This window comes from Macaca thibetana, chromosome 4, assembly GCF_024542745.1.
Source record: "Macaca thibetana thibetana isolate TM-01 chromosome 4, ASM2454274v1, whole genome shotgun sequence".
NCBI classification, from domain to species: Eukaryota; Metazoa; Chordata; class Mammalia; order Primates; family Cercopithecidae; genus Macaca; species Macaca thibetana.
In genome coordinates, this window is record NC_065581.1 from 74,823,027 (window position 1) to 74,847,400 (window position 24,374).

Genomic DNA, 24,374 nt, shown 5'->3' on the forward strand with positions numbered 1-24,374 from the left:
TTCTTCCACTTTTTTTTCAACATTTTTAGTTTCTTTACGCTGGGTACGTAATTCCTCCTTCAGCTCTGAGAAATTTGATGGACTGAAGCCTTCTTCTCTCATCTCGTCAAAGTCATTCTCCGTCCAGCTTTGATCTGTTGCTGGCGATGAGCTGCGCTCCTTTGCCGGGGGAGATGCACTCTTATTTTTTGAATTTCCAGCTTTTCTGCCCTGCTTTTTCCTCATCTTTGTGGTTTTATCTGCCTCTAGTCTTTGATGATGGTGATGTACTCATGGGGTTTTGGTGTAGGTGTCCTTCCTGTTTGATAGTTTTCCTTCTAACAGTCAAGACCCTCAGCTGTAGGTCTGTTGGAGATTGCTTGAGGTCCACTCCAGACCCTGTTTGCCTGGGTATCAGCAGCAGAGGCTGCAGAAGATAGAATATTTCTGAACAGCGAGTGTACCTGTCTGATTCTTGCTTTGGAAGCTTCCTCTCAGGGGTGTACTCCACCCTGTGAGGTTTGGGGTGTCAGACTGCCCCTAGTGGGGGATGTCTCCCAGTTAGGCTACTCGGGGGTCAGGGACCCACTTGAGCAGGGAGTCTGTCCCTTCTCAGATCTCAACCTCCGTGTTGGGAGATCCACTGCTCTCTTCAAAGCTGTCAGACAGAATCGTTTGCATCTGCAGAGGCTTCTGCTGTGTTTGTTATTGTTTACTGTGCCCTGTCCCCAGAGGTGGAGTCTACAGAGACAGGCAGGTTTCCTTGAGCTGCTGTGAGCTCCACCCAGTTCGAGCTTCCCAGCAGCTTTGTTTACCTACTTAAGCCTCAGCAATGGCAGGCGCCCCTCCCCCAGCCTGGCTGCTGCCTTGCAGGTAGATCACAGACTGCTGTGCTAGCAATGAGGGAGGCTCCCTGGGGGTGGGACCCTCCCGGCCAGGTGTGGGATATGATCTCCTGGTGTGCCTGTTTGCTTAAAGCGCAGTATTGGGGTGGGAGTTACCTGATTTTCCAGGTGTTGTGTGTCTCAGTTCCCCTGGCTAGGAAAAGGGATTCCCTTCCCCCTTGCGCTTCCCAGGTGAGGCAATGCCTCGCCCTGCTTCAGCTCTCGCTGGTCGGGCTGCAGCAGCTGACCAGCACCGATCGTCCGGCACTCCCCAGTGAGATGAACCCAGTACCTCAGTTGAAAATGCAGAAATCACCGGTCTTCTGTGTCGCTCGCGCTGGGAGTTGGAGACTGGAGCTGTTCCTATTCGGCCATCTTGCTCCGCCCCCTCCGTCTGAGTATTCTTTTACTTACTCTTAAACATTTGCTGTTTGATAAAAGGTATTACAACTACCTGGGCACGTTTTCCTAAGCAAGAGGCACATTTTCCTAAGTAAGACTGGGAAACAGAACAAAAAAGTCCAGACAAGCTAGCACAACCCTGACCCAATTATTAGATTGGTGCAAAAGTAATTGCAGTTTTTGCATTGTTTAAATTTGCCACTTGATATTGGAACACATTCTTAAATAAATGTGGTTATGTTATTCATCATTTTAGTGCATATTTCTCACTTTTTTTGTGAATGACATTACTTGCTGTATATTTTGTATTTATTTTAGACTATGGAAATGATGTTAGGCAAAAAGCAAATTAGAGGGATTTTCTTATTCGAGTTCAAAATGGATTGTAAAGCAGAGGAAACAACTCAAAACATCAACAGCACATTTGGCCCAGGAGCTGCTAATGAACATACAGTGCAGTGGTGGTTCAAGAAGTTTTGCAAAGGAGACTAGAGCCTTGAAGATGAGGAGTATGGTGGCTAGCCATCAGACGTTGACAACCACCAATTGAGAGCAATCATCAAAGCTGATCCTCTTACAACTACAGAAGTTCCTGGCCAGGCACGTTGGCTCATGCCTGTAATCCCAGCACTTTGGGAGTCCTAGGGGTGGATCACTTAAGGTCAGGAGTTCGAGACCAGTCTGGCCAACATGGTGAAAATGGATTGTAAAGCAATCCGTTAATAGAGACGGTGAAACACTTTCTCTATTAAAAATACAAAAATTAATTGGGTGTGGTGGTGGGTCCCTGTAATCCCAGCTACTTGGGAGGCTGAGGCAGGAGAATCACTTGACCTCGCGAGGCAGAGGTTTCAGTGAACTGAGATTGCACCACTGCACCCTGGTCTGGGCAGCAGAGGGAGACTCTGTCTCAGAAAGCAAACAAACAAAAAACAAAACAGGGGTTGTCAATGAACTCAATGTCAACCATTCTACAGCATTTGAAGCAAACTGGAAAGGTGAAAAAGCTTGATAATGTGCTCCTCATGAGCTGACTAAAAATCAGAAAAATTCTCATTTTGAGGTGTTGTCTTTTATTCTATGCAACAACAATGAACCATTTCTCAATCAGATTGTGATGTGTGACAAAAAGTGGATTTTATACGACAACTGGCAATGACCAGGTCAGTGGTTAGACCAAGAAGAAGTTCCAAAGCACTTCCCAAAGCCAAACTTACACCAAAAAAAAAGGCATGGTCACTGTTTGGTGGTCTGCTGCCCGGCTGAGCCACTACAGCTTTCTGAATCCTGGAGAAGTCATTACATCTGAGAAGTACGTTCAGTAATTCAGTGAGATGTACCAAAACTGAAATGTCTGTAGTCAACAGAAAGGGCCCAGTTCTTCTCTACTATAATGCCTGACCACAAGTTGCACAACTAGTGCTTCAAAAGTTGAACAAATTGGGTTACGAAGTTTTGTCTCATCAGCCATATTCACCTAACCTCTCGCCAACCGACTACCACTTCTTCAAGTATCTCGACATCTTTTTAAAGGAAAAACACTTCCACAACCAGCAGGATGCAGAAAATGCTTTCCAAGAGTTCACTGAATCCTGAAGTGCAATTTTTACACTACAGGAATAAACAAATTTATTTGTCATTGGAAAAATGTTTTGATTATAATGGTTCCTATTTTGATTAATAAGATGTGTTTGAGCCTAGTTATAATGCTTTAGAATTCACAGTCCAAAACCACAACTACATTTGCACCAACATAGTTGGTGCAAAATAGTGGATTTGTTTTTAAAATATTAAAATACACTAATAGTTTTCATCTTTGTTACTGGAGTTGACATGATGCCTTTATTGTTACCTAATTGTACCAGTTACCTTCTCTCTTTTGAGGATCCTACTCAGGTTATCAGTTTCTGTTGCAAAAAAGGACACAGTTTCAGTCTTGAAAACAGCCCTCTCTCTTGGCTTCTTGTTATTGATACTAAGAATCAGCAACCTCTTGAAACAGCTCTCCTGAAACAACCTTGATGCTAGTGACTAGCGGGGCCTGAGAGAGATCTGACGTACTTTTAATAGTACACGTGGTGCCATTTTGAGAACACTGCACTTGACGGAACATTATTGCAACGAAAGAGCCATATTAATGTCTTATGAGACCGTAAACTTGTTGAAAATACACCTGAATTCTCAGATGTAAGGACAGGAAGATGTAAGTAAGCCTGGGGCAAGTGTTTAGCTTATTTTCTGCTTAACAATAATCGGGAAAAGAGTAGCAAACTCCTATTACTTATGATTCATGCAGCGATCCACTTATACCTCAGGTGGACAACTTAGGGAAGATGAAGCTGTTTGCATCATTATACCCAAGAGAGTGATTCTCAAGATCTGGACTGTGAAGATCTGACAGTGTGAAACACCAGACCATTTAGAAAAACCCATTATGTGCAATTTGTTCCAATTAATATGAAAGCCTAGCATTTCCCCGAAAACACCTCCTAGGGTAAGCAGTGAATGGATTGATATTTTGCAGATTCTGTTGATTAGGTTAACCAGAACATAAGGCATTATGGCTCTCAGTCACCAATTATTATGCTTTATTGGTATAACAAAGTCTCTCATTTTCCAGCAAAATGACCTCCTTAGTTTGACCTTTCAAACCCCAAATCACTTTATATCTGTTCAATTTCTTTTGTAGAATATGACCTCCAAATAAAATTTATTAGTTAGTAAAGATTCGTGGAAAAGTCCTGTACAAAAGAGACACTCACTTCAGAAATAAGGGTGCAGAGCAGAACACAAGTGACAGAGGGAAGTCAGGAGACCATGGAACTGGGCCGGACAATGCCTCTAATGCATCAGGGTGAATTTAGGTAAAGTTTTTCTATGCCTAATTTTTCTCATCTGTTTCTTAATAGGAGAAGTTGAGCTAGATTTCCTTAATAAAAGTAGATGTCTTCACTTCCTTATTTCTGGATTCTTCTAACTCATATTTTATTCTGCCTTTGTCACTGCTCAGGACATTCCCTGTCATCATCACCTTTAAAAACTCCCATTAAACAACCAACAGAATCCTATGCTTCTTAGAAAATGTCTTAGTTTTCTAAGAAACGTTAGAGCTCATAACCTTGTAACAATTGAAAGTCTTAAGGTGTTTGTGTATGTGTTTGTTTTTCTCAAATAATCAAGAAAGAGATGGAGCCTGTGACTGGCTTCTAAAGTGAGAAATTGGTGATGAAGCATATCTTCACACCCATGTACACAATATTATGTTGGAGTAATGTGGTAGAAAATGAGTGAGAGGAAGGGTTCTGTCAAGATTTCACAATAATGAAAGCAAGGAAGCCATGGTCACATGGTGTGGCAACCTGGAGATATACTACTTATAGCTCCCTACCAGAGAGAACTTTCAGAAGGACTGAGCACAGAGTGGTTTCAACACAAGACTTATTTAATGGGAAGCATTTTCTCTACAGGAAGTTCATTCATACTCAGTCATATTCGTTCATATCCTGTGAATATACCTGTGATAGTTATGTACACCAAAGACTGATCAATGTGAATATCTGCCACTATTGGTCTAAAGGCTTTATTTAGTCACAAAAGCATACTCAGACATGCATACAGCAAAGCAGAAGTTTCAAAGAATCAATGTCCCCCAAATCAGCAATAACAGACAAGGAGCTGGTGGATAAAATCTAGGTTTTTCACCCTGGGACAGGGGTAAGGTAGGTAACTCAGTCATATACCACTTTTCTCAGAGTTCCCCAGAGTGTACACATTCTAACTGCCCACAGTAATTGGCTTAATGATATACACTTTATATTGACTTCCCACTTCTCCCTGTCTTACTTCCACACTCATCTACTAGTTTACCAAACAAACTACTTTCACTTACATCCTTGTCTCAGTGTCAATTTCTAGGTAAATACAAACCAAGACAACTGGCTTGGGTTTGTTATAGCAGGCAAGACTCTAAATAATGCAGAAAGCTTCCCTGAATCTTCATGCCTGTTCATCTTCCAGAGCCTCTTATGTAAACCTCAGCACTTTGTACTTACCTGACATAAAGTAGCAGTTCAACAAATATTTGTTGAACAAAAGAATGAATGAAGAACAAGAAGAAATGAATTATGAGAGAGGAAATATTCTCAATACTATATTCTCAGCACAATGCCTGTATTAGTCAGGGTTCTCTAGAGGGACAGATATATACATATACACACACACACACATTCATGACAATTACACATATATATACACATATACATATATGTATATACACATATATACACATATACATATATGTATATACACATATACATATATGTATATACACATATATACACATATACATATATGTATATACACATATACATATATGTATATACACATATATACACATATATGTATATACACATATACATATATGTATATACACACGTATATGTATATACACATATACATATATGTATATACACACGTATATGTATATATACACATATACATATATGCATATACACACGTATATGTATATACACATATACATATATGCATATACACACGTATATGTATATACACATATACATATATGCATATACACACGTATATGTATATACACATATACATATATGCATATACACACGTATATGTATATACACATATACATATATGCATATACACACGTATATACACATATACATATATGCATATACACACGTATATACACATATACATATATGCATATACACACGTATATACACATATACATATATGCATATACACACGTATATACACATATACATATATGCATATACACACGTATATACACATATACATATATGCATATACACACGTATATACACATATACATATATGCATATACACACGTATATACACATATACATATATGCATATACACATGTATATACACATATACATATATGCATATACACACGTATATACACATATACATATATGCATATACACACGTATATACACATATACATATATGCATATACACACGTATATACACATATACATATATGCATATACACACGTATATACACATATACATATATGCATATACACACATATATACACATATACATATATGTATATACACATATATACACATATACATATATGTATATATACACATATATACACATATACATATATGTATATACACATATGGGAGTTTATTAAGGAGTATTAAACTACATGATCACAAGGTCCCACAACAGGCCATCTGCAAGCTGAGGAGCAAGGAAGCCAGTATGAGTCCCAAAGCCAAAGAACTTAAAGTCTGATGTTTGAGGGCAGGAAGCATCCAGCATGGGAGAAAGATGTAGGCTGGGAGGCTAAGCAAGTCTATCCTTTTCATGTTTTTCTGCCTGCTTTATATCCTGGCCTCACTGGCAGCTGATTAGATTGTGCCCACCCAGATTAAGGGTGCGTCTGCCTTTCCCAGCCAACTGACTCAAATGTTAATCTCCTTTGGCAACACCCTCACAGACACACTCAGGATCAATACTTTGTATCCTCCAATCCAAACAAGTTGACACTCAGTATGAACCATCACAAATCTACCCTTGTCAACTTGAACCCATATACATCTCTTACTCTTCAAATAAAGACAATAATAAGGTCATAATTATGCCTAATATAATACAACTATACTTTGTACAACCAGAAACACGCCAATCCCTAACCCAAATACTATTTCATAAAGTTAACAGTACTTAAATGCTGATATAAAGTCAATAAATCTTATGTCACATGATAAAGGAAAAAGGAAATAAAATGAAGATATTTTCTTAGTACAAGTGTATATATGCACAAATATGTTTTTAACAAAGGAGGAGGAAATACTCATGACAATTACAGTCTTCGTTTCTGCAGCTGGTCACGTAGTCGTAGCTGATATTGATGACTACCTTCTTCTACTACCCATTCTGTATTCCGTTTGCTTTCAGCAAGCACTTCAGCAGGTTGTGTTTTTTTCCCTGGTGGAGTGACCCAAACCTTCATTCCTGAGAGGTATAGGCTATTTGTAGTCCTGCCTGGATTGGGCTGTTGTAGTTTCCCATGGACCTTAATCACAGGGCATGGTAATACTAAAAGATACCCTAATGGATCTCCTGTATTCCATTCATACTCTTCCTTACCTCCATTGTGGAGTAGACTAATTTTTGATAGTCTGGGTCAGTCACCCCAGTCAACACTGTAACTCACTTCTTAGCCTGTTGACTTAAAGGCAGGAGAAGCCCAAAGCATCCAGGTGGCAATATTAACTTCCAGTTTAATGGAATCGTTGTTGTGTCTCCTGGTGGCTGTATTCCTCCCTCTGGAACTAAGACCTCTAGACCAGCAGAATGTAATGTTGCGGGAACAGAAAGCAAAAAATTTGCTAGTGGATCACTAGCGGTGATGGTGAGTGGTGCCACTTCCAATTCCACCCCTTGATTCCTGGACCCATGGATCCTGGCTATGGGAGAAATGGTACCATATATTGGATGCTGATTCAGAGTGTACATGGCCTTCTGGAGAATTTGCCCCAGTCCTGCAATGTATTGACAGCTAGTTGGCATTGTAATTGTGACTTTAAAAGGTCATTCCACCATTCTATCAATCCAGCTGCTTCAGGATGATGGAGAACATGGTAAGACCAGTGAATTCCATGAGCATGAGCCCACTGCCACACTTCTTTAGCCATAAAGGGAGTTCTTTGATCAAAGGCAATGCTGTTGGAATACCATGACAGTGGATAAGGCATTCCATGAGTGCATGAATGGTAGTTTTGACAGAAGCATTTTGTGCAAGATGGGCAAACCAATATCCAGAATGTCTATTCCAGTGAGGACAGACTTCTGCTGAGGTCATCCGTTGGTTAGCATTCACATGGGATACAAATACCTTCATAGTTTTTGACAACTCAGAGAGGTTCATCCAACCTACCTCTTCCCCAAAGTTTTTGTCACTAATTTTCCAATCATGCTTCTTCCAAGTTCCTGACCATCCAACCAAACCACTGGCTACAGCCCATGAATCAGTATATAATTGCACATCTGGCCATTTCTTCTTCCATGAGAAGTGCATAACCAGGTGCACTAATCAAAGTTCTGTCCACTGGGAAGATTTCCCTTTACTGCTGTCCTTCAGGGATGTTCTAGAAAGTGGCTCTTAGTGAAGCAGCTGTCCACTTTTGGGTGGTGCCTTGGTATCGTACAGAACCATCTGTCAACCAGGCCCTAGTACTCTCTGCCTCTGTCGACTGATCATAGGGAACTCCCCATAAGGCCATCAGTGCAGCCTGGGGGAGAAGGCAGGGTGGCAGGAGTGGGGACCACAGGCATTTGAGCCACTTCCTCATGTAACTTACTTGTGCCTTCAGGACCTGCTCAAGCCCAATTACATATATACCACTTGCATTTGATGATGAAATGCTGCTGTGCACTACCTACTTTATGGCTAGATGGGTCAGTTCATGATAGTCAGTTCAGGTCACATGGTAACTTGATGACATAACATTCAGTTTCCGCCAAAGCCCAGTAACAGGCCAAGAGCTGTCTCTCGAAAGGAGAGTAGTTATCTGCAGAAGATGGCAGGGCCTTGCTTCAAAATCCTGGAGGCCTCTGCTGTGATTCATATATGAGGGCCTGCCAAAGGCTCCAAATAGCATCCCTATATGCCACTGACACCTCAAGCACCATCGGATCTGCTGGGTCATATGGCCCAAGTGGTAGAGCGGCTTGCACGGCAGTCTGGACCTGCTACAGAGCCTTCTGTTCTGGACCCCATACACCATGGAATACTATGCAGCCATAAAAAAGGATGAGTTTGTGTCCTTTGTAGGGACATGGATGCAGCTGGAAACCATCATTCTTAGCAAACTATCACAAGAACAGAAAACCAAACACCACATGTTCTCACTCATAGGTGGGAACTGAACAATGAGATCACTTGGACTCGGGAAGGGGAACATCACACACCGGGGCCTATCATGGGGAGGGATTGTATTGGGAGTTATACCTGATGTAAATGACGAGTTGATGGGTGCTGATGAGTTGATGGGTGCAACACAGCAACATGGCACAAGTATACATATGTAACAAACCTGCACGTTATGCACATGTACCCTAGAACTTAAAGTATAATAATAATAAAAAATTTTAAAAATTTTTAAAAAATTAAAAATTTCAAAAATAAAAAAAAATAATAAAAAAAAATTGGCAGCTGTTTGAGTTACTCAATAAATGGGCCAGAGTAACACACCCAAATGAGGAATTTGTTGCCTCCAAAATCCAAATAGGCCCACTAGGCATTGTGCCCTTTTTTTGGTTTTGGGAGGGGCTAAATGCAGCAACTTATCCTTCACCTTAAAAGGAATATCTCAACAGGCCCCCACACGTTTGGACCTCTACAAATTTCACTGAAGTAGAAGGTCCTTGAATTTTAGTCAGATTTATTTCCCATCCTCTGACATGCAAATGTCTCCCCAGTAAGTCCAGTGTGTTTGCTACTTCTTGCTCACTGGATCCAATTAGCATAATGTCATCAGTGTAATGGACCAGTGTTATATTTTGTGAAAGTGAAAAGCAATCAAGGTCTCTCAAATAAGATTATGACACAAAGCTGGGAAGTTGATATACTCCAACGTAGGACAGTAAAGGCTGGCCTTGTCAGTTGAAGGAAAATTGCTCCTGGTGGGCCTTATGGACAGGAATGGAGAAAAAGGCATATGCCAAGTCAATGGCTGCATACCAGATACCAGGAGATGTGTTAATTTGTTCAAGCAATGAAACCACATCTGGTACAGCAGCTGCAATTGGAGTCACCACTTGATTAAGCTTATTATAATCCACTCTCCTTCTCCAAGATCCATCTGTCTTCTGCACAGGCCAAATGGGAGAATTGAACAGGGGTGTGGTGGGAATCACCACCCCTGTATCTTTCAAGACCTTGATGGTGGCACTAATCTCCACAGTCCCTCCAGGAATGCAATATTGTTTTTGATTCACAATTTTTCTAGGTAGAGGCAGCCCTGATGACTTCCATATGTCATTTTCCGCCATAATAGTCCTCACCCTGCCAGTCAGAGCTAATGAGGGGGTTCTGCCAGCTGCTAAGGATATCAGTGTCAGCTCAGAGCCAGTGTCCAGTAGTCTCCAAAATGTCTGATCATTTCCTTTTCCCCAGTACACAGTTACCCTGGTAAAAGGCCAGAGGTCTCCCTAGGGAAGGATGGGAGAAAGATGAACAGCATAAACTGTCGGTAGTATAGCAGGATCCTTCCTTAAGGGGGCCTGGCCTCACCTTCATTCAAGGGGTTTTGAGTCTGTAAACTGGCTCACTTCTGGAAATTGATTGAGGGACAGTGATTCTCTGTTTTTACAATTCAAATTAGTCTTTTGTCCACTCAACCTTGAAGCTATCTGCTTATATAAATTAAGTAGGAATGCAGTAGGCCTCCTATCAATTTCTTGGAACTTCTAGGAACACCATGATTAATTAGTCAATGCCAAAGTTCTACATGAGTCAGACTATTCTGATTGCTGCTTTGCCTCTGCTGGTCCATTATGGTAGCCATGCCCACCTTGCCTTTGATGGTTGAGTGTCACCACTTGACCCCTACCACCTCAGGATCCAATTACTCCTAATGTATTTAAATTCTGTAGTTGAGCGACTGTGGTTCCCACTGTTAGATCTGACATACAGAGAAGAGCAATTAAAGGGCTCTTCAAAGATGCAGGTGCTGTCCTCACAAATCTATTTCAAAAGACATTGCTCAAGGATATATCTTCTGGACCTTCACAGCTGGGATAAGTAGTTCTAAAGTGATTAATCCACTCCACCATCCCAGTCTCCCTAAGCCTTTAGATTCATTCCTCTACATTAAACCAAGGGAGACTAGGTATTTCCAGCTTCCTTACAGTGTGCCATCTTTTAATCCATATTTCAGTTAACCAAGCAAACAAACTATTAGAACCTTTTTAATTCCCCAAGCTGCAACATTAAATGCGGAATCCCTATTTAGGGGGCCCACATCAATAAATTCAGCCTGGTCCAAATCTATGTTCTTTCCACAATTATCTCACACCATTAATATCCATTCCCATGCCTGGTCTCCAGATATCTGCTTACATAAATTAGAAAACCCAAGCAGTTCTTTTCGAGTGTAGTACACTGCCTCATGGGTCATACTCGCAACCTCACCTCTAGGGTCCTGCTGGGACTTTAGTCTAGTTATAGGTTTAGCAGCAAACAGGGTTGGGGTGGCCCCTGAGTAGAATCAACATTATCTCGCCTGGCTGTTGCCTCAGGCAGTGCAGGGTTTATCTGCTCAGGCAAATGCAGAAAGGCTGATGTCAGCACGGGTTGGGAAGGGGATGTTGTCACTAGTGGGGATGGGGAAGCTGTTTCTTCTGGCAAAAAGATTCATCAGCGTTTACAGACTCAGTGTCCCCAGCTCCATCAGGGTCCTCCTAAAAAAATCCATATTCCAAGTTGCAGGATCCCATTCTTTTCCAAACAATGCCCTCACTTTAATAGTAGACATCTGGAAAGGCTTTGCATGCACCTTTCATTGAAGGTCAGCTACTCCTTGATAAGAGCTTGTATCTGTTTTTCCACAGTTTCAGCTCTTTCTCTGCAGGAAAGAAGACTCTCACTCAGGGCAAGTTTAGCAGATTTGAGGCCCAGTATCTGCTTCTGAAGCCAGGAGATAGAATTCCTGAGCCTATCACTTTCTTTCATTGCTCTGTCCAGTGAACTTAGGAGCCACCAACCTTGGTTCTCCAGATGTTGTCAAAAGTATTATGTATGAGTCAATAAACTCCTTGCCTGTCATGAGTGGTGAATCAGGAGTGACAAATGGATATATTTTATATAAATCTCTAAACAGTTAATGCCAAGGACTATCAGTGTTGTCCATACTATTAGAAGTACAGTCCTTAGCATTTTGGGGCTTAATTATAGTAAGCAACCAACTCCAGAAACCCCAAAACCAATGAAAAAGCTTCATCCTTAATATTCTGTTCCTCTAGAACAACTACTGGTACCAAAATCTGTATGTCAGGGTTCTCTAGAAGGAGAGTTGATAGGATAGATAAGTAGATACAAGGGGAATTTATTAAGGAGTATTAAACTTACGTGATCACAAGATCCCATAATAGGCCATCTGCAAGCTGAGGAGCAAAGAAGCCAGTCCAAGTCCCAAAGCTGAAGCACTTAAAGTCTGATGTTTGGGGGTAGGAAGCTTCCAGCATGGGAGAAGAATGTAGGCTGGGAAGCTAAGCCAGTCTATCCTTTTCAAGTTTTTCTGCCTGCTTTATTTCCTGGCCATGCTGACAGCTAATTAGATTGTATCCACTCAGATTAAGGGTGGGTCTGCTTTCCCAGTCCACTGACTCAAATATTAATCTCCTTTGGCAACACCTTCACAGACATATCCAGGATCGATACTTTGCATCCTTCAATCCAATAAAGTCGGCACTCAGTATTAACTGTCACAATGTCCAACACATAATAAGACACTGAAAAAAATCTATAGATGGAATTAATAGCTGAATGAATTTGGTGATAACTAGCTGAGAAGTTAAAGTTGAAGATCTAAGGACTGGGTGTACTCTTTGGAGAACTGTATAAATAGAAAGGAGAATTTTGCTATTGAATAAGGTGCCCTTTTTTAGCAAGACAACTATAGTTGAAGCATTTGAATTGAAGAAATATAAAATATAAACTCTAATAAAATCATTTCCTATAATTTCCTTGAAATGACATGAATCAAAAATCAGGGAGATGTCTAAAGAAATCAATATGCAGTATGAGTATTCAAACTCACATCAAAATCAAGCATTTAGACAATGGAGGCTAGGTTCAGATACAAAGTTGGAAAATTAACTAGAATTAGCTTCAAGAAGAATATGATGCACTTGAAATTTATTTAAAATTTTATTTTAAAATTAGTTTCACTCTAGTTATGTGACTTACTAATCATAGGCTTTTTCTTCAAAAATAGGTGTCCTGAATTTTTTGAGAGGTCATTTTTTTTTAGTCATACACTTTTTATTTCATCCCTTAAAAAAGGATTTAGAAGAATTATACAAATCACCTAATTTCCTTAACCAGCCCAAAGTATAATGAATCAAAGTCATTTCCTTCTTAAAAGTTTCTACTGAAAATCCAAACATAAATCTTTATAATCTGTTGTGGATTTTGGTAACCATCTAAAATTGAAACAATTCAAGCAGAATATATAATTTTGAATTTAAGTTAACTTTATGTACCCCTAAAACATATTTACAGAATCAGATCCTTTAAAAAGTTACAGTCAGATACATAACTATGAAATGTATAAATAATATGCTTAGTGCTACATTGCCAGAATCACATGAGAAGAACACACAGAAGAATACTTTCTGTTTGTTTATTTTTACAAAGATTTCTTAAGATAGAGATTTCATGTCATGAATCCTGGGGAAAGCCAGACATCAGTGACACTGACTGTTGATATGAGCCAAAATAAAATCAATCTGAAAAGATCGCTTACTGTTTACGCTTCTTATCTGTCTATTTCAGACTCCAGAGTAAATCTTTGTTTTTGTCCAAGGTTTCTCATTCCCACTGAAAGCTTCTAATAGCTGTATATTTGATAAACAGCAATTGCAGACTTCCCCAATGCAATCCTCAATAACGTGAGCTATGTGTTTTGCAAGTATTAATTCTCAAGAGGACTGAGCACAGAAAGAAACTAAATATCACTGCTATTTATTTTATGGTTTTAAAGGCATTGTTCTACCCATTTATTGAAATTTATCAGAAATTAATTATATATTAATATAAGTAATATATCTACTAAGATTTGTCACTATTAAAATATAAGTAATAGAGCTGGTATCTGTTAGAAATGCGAAATTCTAAAAGAGATTTTTCAGAAAAGAAAGTCAGTTTTCCTGAATCAATCTATGTTCATCTAAGCTTCTTCCTGATATTGATAACCTAAATTCAATTGCATCATATAAGAGGGAGACAAAAAAGCATCAGCTTATTTCATTCCTACTTTCCCACCCCTTAGCTATGTGTTTTATTTTCATTTTTAGTTAAAGTCTCATGTGGAAACGGTTTTTCCTTAAGTTAACATTGCTGTTTGTCTTACTGCTTGCTCGTCTACCACCCTCATTCCAGTATGAGACATTAATCGAATTAGAACATGAGGAAATGGCTCATAACTTATTGAGATAGCCTATAGAACAGTTCAGTTAAGCTTTATATAACTCCAACCAGGTACCGTTCTTTTTAGACTAAACAATCATTTAGATTTAAAACTGATGTTGGAAGAAAGTTTAAAATCTATTTTAACATCTTAATTCACATATGAGAAACCTGAGGCTCATAAAGTTTAAAAAGATCAGACATAGGTCATATTGCAAGTTAGTGGCAAAGCACTCAGATCCCAACTACTCTACCTTTTAACTCAAGAGATAGTTTAATTATAAAATTATCCTTGGCCGGGTGCGGTGGCTCAAGCCTGTAATCTCAGCACTTTGGGAGGCCGAGACGGGAGGATCACGAGGTCAGGAGATCGAGACCATCCTGGCTAACACGATGAAACCCCGTCTCTACTAAAAAATACAAAAAAATAGCCGGGCGAGGTGGCAGACGCCTATAGTCCCAGCTACTCGGGAGGCTGAGGCAGGAGAATGGCGTAAACCCGGGAGGTGGAGCTTGCAGTGAGCTGAGATTCGGCCACTGCACTCCAGCCTGGGCGACAGAGCGAGACTCCGTCTCAAAAAAAAAAAAAAAAAAAAAAAACAAAACAAATAAATAACTTATTCCAATCTGAGTAAAATATAAGAAAACATTTCAGTGAGGATCCTTTTAGTCTTCTTTCTCTATACTTATGGTAATTTTAAAATTTTGAATCAATTGTTTTTATTTTATTTATTCATCTCAATTACACACCTGGAACCTTAGGGGAGATGATTCTACATCCTCTATTTCAAGAAGCTTAACATTAAGACAAGGTAAGGAGGAGACACCACATATTATAATCCAAAAGCTTACAAAAAATATGTTACTTTATCAAATGAGTTGTCATAAGGCAGTTTTATGCAAGTTCCAAAGGAGAATAAACCACAAGTTTACAGAAATTCAGAGAAGGGAGAGTTCTCAGTGGACTAGATGAATGATGAGACATTGATTTAATATTAGGATGAATAGAGAGGGAAGGTATACAACAACAGGGGGACAGAAGAGTAAGAGAAGAGAGGATGCATAGTAGACAGTACTGGATGCTGGACTGAGCAGCTTAAACTTCAGTGGTGGGCAGTAAGGAAGGCTCCCAATTATGTATTATTAAAAATAATACATAATTTTATTATGTAGTCATTTTACATAATAAAATTGGTCATAAAAATTAATCTGACATTAAAATGCAGAAGGAAGTGGAGGAGGAGTTGTTGGAGGCAGGAGGAAGAGTTGGGAACATTTCTGTAAAGAGCCACACATGAGACAATAAGGGCCTAGACCAGGATGATGCAGATGTCAAGAAAAGGGACAATGGGAGGAACTTCCTGAAATTGATGTCACTTTACATCATTAATATTATCTGACTTTTAAAATTTATTACAATATTACAAAGGTTATGGATAGCATTCTATTATTTTTATTTTCATATCAATATGACAGTCAAAAAGCTTTAAGTGACAGCGACAACTTAAAGGCAAATTTAATGAGTAACACAATTATTGAAAATCAAATTTCAATCCTTATTCTCCTGATAATTAAAAAATATGAATTTTCATATTTCATAATAGGACAGGTATAGAAAGCAAAATATCACAATTCTTCCCTTGAATTATCTAAAATAAGAGGAAAAACAGTCACAAAATTATTTACTGAAGGTATTAAATTTGCCTCAAATAGACCCTGAAATTTATAAATTACTAAAATATAAAACGAATAAACTTGTATGTATGTATTTCCTGCCCTGAAATATAGCTTAAAATGTGACCTAATCCTGGGAAAATTGAATAAAAAGTATAGATTAGTTTTAAATCAACAAACTGTGTAGCAACTCTCCTTAATACTTGCTTTGTATCAGAATGTTAAAAATTCCAGTAAAAATGACTAGCATACACTATTGCTCTATAAAGTCTTTATTCTTATGAAGTTCTTATGAAATAAATTATCATTTGACTTTAGAGCAATACTTACAATAGAATTAGAACTTAAACTGAGAACGGTTTGAGGTCCAGAGTATGAGGAAAAGATGGCCATTCTATTTATCACCTTGATTAGTCTCACTTGTTTTACCCATACTTTGAAGATACATGAGCACCAAAAATGACATATCACATATGCTGACTTTTTTAGTTGTGCTATGTTTTTGCCCAACATGAGCCTGTGGAGATGATTGAGAAATGAGACATTACCTTATATGGGGACAAAGAAGAGGGTCACTTTGTTACAGGGAAGTCTAGACATTGCCAGTCTAAGTTTGAACAATCTTTAGGAAAGAAGAATGACTCTTGAGTTTTGTATGTGGTTCCGGACTATATATTTTACGAAACTATAAAAACCTCGACTGAAATATGCAAAATGAAGAATGCCATTAATTTTTCAGGTATTGGTTTGTTTTCAGCTGGACCTAAAAAGAACTCAAACTATAGTCACAAATCATACAGTCTATATTTGGGGTACCAAGATGAGGCAATACTGCAAAAAATTTGTCTACAAGCTACCAATTCTATAGCTGGTCCCTCAGGCATGGATTTTACACTGTACTGTTTAGGTAAAAAACAATCTTCATCTTTATGTCTCCCATATTGTCCTGAGAAGAAAGTCTGATTTGATTGGCCACCTACGAATTGCCAGAACCTATGTTAAACACCTTTACGTATGTAATCTCAAATAATACTAGGCATTCACTGGGAGAGCAAAACAGTCATGTAGGAAGTAAACATAGTCAGTTGATTGTATTATATGACTTCAAGATGTATTTTTTTGCAGTACAATTTTTTTGCAGTACTTACATTGAATAAAACTTCAGTATTACAAAAATTACCACATATTTAGGAAAAACATTTTTCATTTTATACACTTGCTTTGTTTTGAAATATTACTGATATCTATCTGTCCAGGACTATTTAAATCCCATTTTATTTAGAGACAGATTAAATATGAGACGTTCTTACTTTTAGGATATTCGAATTTTAGAGCTCCAGAGATCCACAGAAATTATATGATCCAATGATCTGATTGGAAACTGAGGTCCCTAGATGTTAAGTGGCTTGTCCAAGGTCATATAGCTGACTGGTAGCAAAGTCAGACTAAAATACTTCAATCTTGTAGGAACAAATTATTATATCATCAACTTTCTTTTTCTTTTTTAAAAATCAGTATCAACTATGAATATGTAACCAAAGTAATTACTTAGCTTTTATCTTAATAAATATGCATATATAAAATAAAATCATTTTCAATCTTAAATGATCTGATATTCTAATATGATATATGTCTGAGTAATCACTAAAATTTGTGGACTCTTAACACTTTGTTGATTATAAAATCAATTAACCTCTATAAAAAGTCTTTCATAAAGTTCTGTATCAATAATACAACATATGACATAAATATTTGATTTTGTTCCCTAAGTACAATAAAAATAACTTTAAAATTTACTTAAAAATCTATGTATTTACTCTTCATATACCCTAGCAAGATGAAACAAGAGCCTGATAATATGTAAACAAGATACTGCTTTCTCTTTTTCTCTATGGCTTTCAAGACTTTCAAAACAGGGTAGTAGAAAATGTCCATGATCTGGGGGAATGAACTTCTGGCTTTGTTAGAACTCCTAATTTTCTTCTCATTGTATTGTTTTCGGTAAAATTAAAGTAGTACATTTTTATATGTGTGAGAAATCTACACAAACATGTACAGACTGGTAGAGTGGTGGACTTCAATCTCAGAAAAAGGGCTATTTTTTTTTAAAAAAAAGAACATAAAATTTTACTTAAAAGAAGATAACATACTGCTGCAAGCAAACTAAAGCCAATGCTCTCCAAAACTTTCATTTAGTCAGCCTGTAGAAGACTGCTGCATGCCTGTAATCACTATACAATGCAACCAACCGACCATGTGTACTTCCTACATGACTCTGTTTTGCTCTCCCAGTGAATGCCTAGTGTTCTTTGAGATTATACATGTAAAGGTGTTTAACATAGGTTCTGGCAATTTGTAGGTGGCCAATCAAATCAGACTTTCTTCTCAGGATAATATGGGAACCATAAAGATGAAGATTACTTTTTACCTAAACAGTACAAAATAAAAATTAAGGAAATACTTTCTAGACCATAAAGTTGAAAGCAATGACTTACATATTCTGGAAAGTTTCAGAGTGAAGGAAGCTCACATAACTGGACTAACATTCATTTTTCCCTCTTGAAGTGCTGGTAATCATTGGAAGAGGTGAAATCCATGTTTAACTCCCACATTAAAAGTATACAAAATGATGTAGAAAGTCATTTCTATGAGAACTTCTCTCCCTCTCTTCTTGTTGCTGAACTGATATCACCCTACCTTCCCTGGCAACTCCTGCCCATTGTACTAGAAAGTCTAGATTTTCTCTCTCATCATTTTTCTTTTACTGTTATCTTTCCAATCCTTTTTTCAAAAAAAAATCTCTGCTCTTTCTAAATGTGAAACAATGTTAAAGGAATGTAGTGGACACATGATGGTTTTCACCTGCCCATTTCTCCTTGGTCTTCTTTGCAAACTGTCTCTTTTCCACACTTAGTCCTTATCATTTAGATTGGCATGACCCTATACCCCACTCTTTCTAAGTAAAGTCCCTTCTCCAGCCCTGACTGCAGGAATGGACATGTGGCACAAATTCGCCAATCAGCATATTTTATCTCTTTGGAAACAATGAAGAGGTCACTGACACATATGTGGCTTACCTTGGCTGAAATTATTGAGTGAAAGGGGCCCACACTTTGTTTCGGTGGGGTGCAATTGTGGAAATGTCAGCATGTAGTTGCTAGTAGACATGTCACAATAATGGAACAGCTTTTCTTCGTGAGAGTGAAGCTACATGCAGGAAGTCATAATTAAGAGAGGGGAGAAGAATACTAGTTACATAATTTGAGCACCTGGAACCCTGCATTTATTTCAGTTATGTCAGAAAATAGAACTTGGTTTTGCTTTAACTTATTTGAATTGGGCCTCTGTTATTTGGAAAAGAGTAAGGTTTGAGAACTACACTTTCCTTCTCCATATTCCACCTTAGAAGCAATTTGGTTCTCCTGTTGATAGAAAATTCAGAGCCATGTCACAGCCACTCCTCAGGTGGGAATTAATTATTCAAGGGTATCTATCTTAAAACACATCTTATTCTAAATCTTGTGAGGTCAACAATGTTTTGTACCAAAGTATTCTGAAAAAGAACGTGTCTAATCACTGAGTAGCAAATAATACATAACTAATGATTTTCCTAGTCTAACCATGTTGTATCATTATTTGGTCCATATATTGATATCATCTAAATACGAACCTACAAATCAGTCACCTAAAAAAACCCTAATTTAGGCTGACAAAGACCTGAGATGAAGTTGGTATATAAATCTAGTCAAATGGACTAATGGCACATAGGTTTTCCATATAATATTCTAGAAATTGCTGAAGATAAAGAGGAAGAAGGATATTATAAGTCAGGTATTATAATTATAGTATTTATTCATTTCCATATTCAGTGCTAGGAGAAGATTTTGTGACTTGAAAAATCTGAGAAAAATTTATGCCCTAGACTATTGTGCTTAGGAAAATAAAAGATACAAAAAATGTTGAATATACCCACAATGTAAATATACAGTTATTTTGTGTTTGCTTGGAAAAAATGAAAAAAAAGTATTCACGCAATAGAAATCGAAATTGTAATAAATTTTTTATTTCTCTGAAAATGAAAACCTGATTTTCTTGTTATTCTTTTATACAAGAAATTTATAAAAGATATATTTAAGAGCAATGTGATACATAGTGTACCTAGAAAAAATAAAATTTTGTTTTGTTAGATATGTTGTTTTTTTTAGGCACAAGCTTTTTAAAAATGTCTGTAACAAAGACCACAGGATTCATGATTCTCTATCACTTTAAGGGAGTTCTCTCTCTGTCTCTCTCTCTCTCTCTCTCTCTCCTCTCTTTCTTTCTCTCTCTCAAGCCAACAGGAAGATTTATTTATTGAATACATACTCTGGGATAAAAATTAAACATGCTTTATATATACACAGAAACTTACATAAAACATTATAAAACATATATATTTTGTATAATCTTCACCTCTTGGGAACTGAGAAATTGTATTGCCCTCAACTGGATTTTTTTCTCTGTTGCACACACGACAGTCATTGATGACTGTGGTCAAGTAGTTTCAGCGGCGTATAATAGAATGCATAGCAGTCTGTTATGCACTCAGCAAATATTTGTAGAGAACGTACTATATCCCAGGCACTGTTCTGTACTATGGATACACAGCAGTGAAAAATTAACTAAGTCCCTATCCTAAAGAAACTTACGTGTTAGCTTCTTTCTAAGAAGCAAATAGCAATTATATAAAATCAGATACTAAGTGCTATGGAGAAGCATAAAACTAAATAAGAGATGTGATAGTTAATTTTACATGTTAACTTGTTTATGCCATGTTACCTAATTTTTGGTGAAACACCGGTCTATATGAGGCTGTGAAGGTATTTTTTAGATGTGATTAACATTTAAGTCAGTAGATTTTGAATAAAGCAGATGATTCTTCAAAATATGCGTGTGCCTTATCCAATCAATTGATGGCCATAAGAGAAAAAACTGAGGTCCTCACAAGAATTAATCTTGCCTCTAGACTGCATTTGGATTAATCACTGCAACAGTTCTGCCCTGGATCTTCCTGACTGCCAGCCTACCTTCCGGACTCAGACTTGCCAGCCCCTACAATCACATGAGCTGATTCCTTAAAATCTTTCCCAAGACAACAGAGGTGGGGGTTGAGGTGGGGGAAATCCTGTTGGTTCTGTTTCTCCAGAGAACGCTGACTAATAATACAAGAAGGATGGTAAAGGCAATTGTGAGAAAGAGATTGCGATTTTACATAGGGTAGTGAAAAAAATTGATGAGCTTGTATTTGAGTAAAGGCCTGCAGGAAATGAGAGAGCTAGCCACATAGTCACCTGAAGAAATTAGTCCAAAAAATGGGAACAGCTAGTGCACAGGCCTTGAGGCAGGAGCATATTCAGCATGATCAAGGAACAGCAAAGTAGCCAGTGTAGCTGAAGAGGAATAAAAAATAGGTAGAGAGAATGGTCAGAGTGGTGAGGGAAGGGGCCAATCTTACAGGTCTTAAAATATAATGGCTTTTATTTTGAAGAAAATAGTAAGTTGCTAGTGGGGGTTTTCAGCAGAGAGGTAACATGGTCTGACTTCTGTGATTAAAGAACAAACATGACCACATGGTGAGGGTAGAATCTAGGAGAAAATTGCACTAAATCAAGTAAGAGATAATGGTGTATTGCATTTGGATGGTATTAGTGGAGGTGGTGGCAGGTATTAGTTTCTGGACAAATTCTGTAAAAGATGTAGCATGTAAGAGAAAGAGGTCAAAGTTTCTGAGCTGAATAATGGAGTAGGAATAGTGGATTGGCTACTGACTGAGATTAGTAGCATCGGGGGAAGAAAAGTAATCATGAGTGGAGAGATCCACAATTTCTTTGGTCATGTTCAAGTTTTCAATGCTGATTTCTCATCAAGGGGCTGTGTGGAGCAGGCCGTTGGAGGTCGTCTGGCTTGGGGGATAATGGTTTGTGAATAATTTGCTTAGAAACCTTAACTCTAAACCTGAGTGTTACTACCTCTTAGAGGGTATTTTGAAAAATGATGAGGGAATTTTTGTGTCATAATGACTGGAGAGAGTTAGCTGGCATTTAAGGAGCAAAGACTAAGGATTGTGGGATTCTCACAATGCACGGAATAGTCCTGAACAACTAAACTTCCCTGAGTTTTACATTATCCTTGACTGTCCTACTGGCGTTAATTCCAGTAAGGTTAACAATTTGTTTTCTGATATATTGTGAAATTTTCAGGAATGTGACTGCTGTGCAAATCAGCATTCCTTTGCACTTTGTTTGGTTCTGAATTTTCAGAGTTTTAGTTTCATAAAATCATATGACCAACAGCATCATCACTGCTGATGATACTTGAGATAACAACATACTAGTTCCCAAATACTGGTCTGTCTTTACAGTTGTCTTATTCAATTGCATAGTAGAGATAGTTGAGACTCTTTTTTTAAACATACTTTGAAACAAATACTATTAAATTAATGGATACATGAAATTCAAGAATCTTATTAAATATTATTAGTAAATCTTAAAATATTTCATCTTGCTGCTAGTCTTTCTATTTTCTAATTTTATAGCACCATACTAAGAAATCATGTTGTGAAATTGTTGAAACTTTTTAAATTTCTGCTTCTTTTTTTTTCAATTTATGTGCTATTCTCAGTTGTCTATCAAATAATGCCATTAAATTTTAGAGATATTTAGTAGAATTCTAGGTAAAGATGTATTTTGTGTGATAACATATGTATTTTGTGTGATAACATAGATAACATATATATATAGCATAGAGAATTTTTTGCTTTTTTGAGATGGAGTCTTGCTCTATCACCCAGGCTGGAGTGCAGTGGCACAATCTCAGCTCACTGCAACCTCTGCCTCCCAGGTTCAAGTGATGCTCCTGCCTCAGCCTCCCGAGTAGCTGGGACTATAAATGCACACCACCACACCCTGCTAATTTTTGTATTTTTAGTAGAGACAGGGTTTCACCATGTTGGTCAGGCTCATCTCAAACTCCTGACCTCAAGTGATCTACTTGCCTCTGCCTCCCAAAGTGCTGGGATTACAGGCATGAGCCATCAGGCCTTTGAGACAATGCATGTAAATATACACCAGCCCATTTACTATAGTATCAGAGTTTTATATTTTACCGTTTCTATCAATCATTTCAATAGTCTACAGTTTGAGTTGGAACATTATTCTTACTTCAAAGTTATTTTTCTCTCTCCTTATCAGAGAACAATACTGGTCTTTATAATTGTCTTCTAACTGTAGTTTTTACTTTAGTGTGCACCAAAAACCTTTATTTGCTGGTACTTCTGGTAGAGAATAACTTCTGATCTTTTTTCTCATATTATAGCTAAAGTTCTTATAAATTATTGAAAGTTTTATTATGTATTTTAGCATAGTCAAGCCTGTGCATTTGCATAATAAAATATGTATTATTTTTGTAGATATATATTTTATTTTACTATGCATCACAGTGACAGCATTATATTGACTTTTATGAATTATTTGGTAGGTTATATTATCTATAAGCTAAATTTTAGGGTGAAATTTTTGAGCTATTAGCATATAATTGTTATAAAATGCAACATCATTTTTGATAAAAATAAAAATACTCAATCTAAGAAAAAAGTTGCTGTTCTAGTCAGGGTTCTCCAGAGAAACAGACCCAATAGGGCAAGTATATACACAGAGAGAAAACTATTTAAAGAAATTGGTTCATGTGATTTTGCAAGTTCAAAATATGCAGGCTGGGCAATCACGCTGGAGGTAAGAGAATGAATCCTACATTTTGCAGTTCAAGTCTGAAGGCTATCTGCAACAGAATGACTTTCTGTTTGGGAAAGTCAATCTTTGGCTCAATTCAGGCCTTTAGATGATTGAATGAGGCCCACCCATATTAGAGAGGGCTCTCTGCTTTATCCAACATTCACCAATTTAAATCTCATCCAAAAATGTCATCACAGAAACATCCAAAATAATGTTTGACTAAATATCTGAGCACTATGACTCACCTAGGTTGACATATAAAATTAATCATCACAATAGCATACGTTAGCTGCAGGGTAAGACAGACAAATATCTATATGGCTTGATAAATAGGGCTCCACTGAACAAGTGTCTTCCATATAGAAGTGTTCAAATTGGTGAAATACCACAATTAGAGGAATAATTATGTTGAAGAATTTATTATAAAAATGAATAGAACATATAAAAGTAATATTTGGAA